Source organism: Arachis ipaensis, chromosome B01 (assembly GCF_000816755.2).
Source record: "Arachis ipaensis cultivar K30076 chromosome B01, Araip1.1, whole genome shotgun sequence".
NCBI classification, from domain to species: Eukaryota; Viridiplantae; Streptophyta; class Magnoliopsida; order Fabales; family Fabaceae; genus Arachis; species Arachis ipaensis.
This window is the reverse complement of record NC_029785.2, coordinates 42,422,049-42,423,882: the sequence shown is the minus strand read 5'-3', so window position 1 is coordinate 42,423,882 and position 1,834 is coordinate 42,422,049.

The window sequence follows — 1,834 nt, the reverse complement described above, 5'->3', positions numbered from 1 at the left end:
AATTTTGGAACCAGATGGATTTCTTGGATCAAAGAATTAGTCACTACTGTTTCTTACTCTGTTCTTGTGGAAGGTCAACCTTATGACTTTTTTAAGCCAACAAGGGGTATTCGGCAAGGAAATCCCTTATCACCTTATTTATTTCTATTCTGTGCAGAAGGATTATCCTATCTATTACACAAGGTATAATAAAATAGGTCTATTTAGGGAATTTAGATTCACAAAAAGTCTCCAACAGTTAATCATCTTCTCTTTGCTGACAACTCTATCTTATTTGGGAAGGCTAATGAGAAATTATGCAACAATATCCTATCTCTACTCAATGAATATGAGATGCTTAGCAAGTAGAAAGTTAACTTGCTAGAAGACAACAGCTAGCAGAGTTACTTAACATAGAGCATGTGGGAGCCTAAGATAAATATCAAGGCCTTCTATCCATTATTCAGAGATATAAAAAGACTATATTCGGTGTAATAAATGATAAAGTTTAGAAAAGAGTTCAGGTTTGGAAGAAAAATTTGTTATCAGCAAGTAGCAGACATGTTTTAATCAAAGTTGTCGGAGAAGCTATTCCAATATATACACTTTCATATTTCAAGCTTCTAGATTCTCTAGTGGAAGAAATACACAGAATTCTAAGACAGTTTTGATGGGGTCAGAAGAGAATGGAGAGAAAGATGGCTTGGGTTAGTTGAAATTGTATGACTAGACCCAAAAAGAAAGGCGGATTGGGATTCAAGGATCTCAGAGCCCAAAACCTAGCCTTGTTGGGTAAACAATTTTGGTGAATTACTACTAAGCCTAATTCGTTACTTGTGCGTATGCTCAAAGGAAAATACTATAGACACACTAACCCCCTTTTGGCAGATAAAGAAAACTAACCTTTCTGGGGTTGGCAAATACTACTGGAGGAAAGAAAAGTGGTAGAAAAGAGTTTGAGATGGAGTATAAGATCTGACACAAATATTCGTATCTGGGAGGACCCATGGTTATCCTCACCCTATCTTTTTAGACTCAGTAACAACAACAATCTAGTAATAGACATCAATTGGGTACATAGTTCACTTACAGTGAATGGAAGATGGAATAAAGAGCTAGTTGAAGCAGTTTTTTTTTTTTCTGACTTCAGTTCGCGAATTCTCTCCCTGCCACTGAACGACGATGGTGAGGATAAGCTTGAATGTGCCTGGAACAAAAGAAAGTAGTACGATGTGGTCTCGGGATACTGGGTGGCTTATGATTTTTTTCATGTGCCAGTTGAGCACCTTCCAACGGTGATGAAGAATTCAACGCTCTAAAAATCAATTTGGGGGGTTAAAAGTACCATCCAAAATAAAAAAATTTATGTGGAGAGTAGCCCATGAAAAATTACATGTACTCAATTTGATCAACCAGAGAATCTCAGATACTTCAGCAATAGGCCCAAGATGCAGAAATGATAACGAAACAATCCTTTACGCCTTGGTGCAATGTAATCCCACTCCTGATATTCGGTCTACTTCTCCTTTTGTGAATACTATAGTGCAAAATAGAACCATGGAGTTTATAGTCTGGTGACAAACGACAAGTAGAGGCATTGGAAGAGGACAATCTTCTATCATTATCATTATCATTATCATTATCATTATCATTATCATTAACACTAATGGGACCCATTATCTTATTAATTCATTCACTATTATGTGGTTTTATGACTATAAATGTCGTTAACAAATATTTTAGAACATTACTTAACATGTTTAATAAAAATAAAAAAGTATGAAAATCAAATAATTAAAATTTTTAATAAGCTAGATGTTAAAAATAAAATTTAACTACTATATATTTTAAAGGT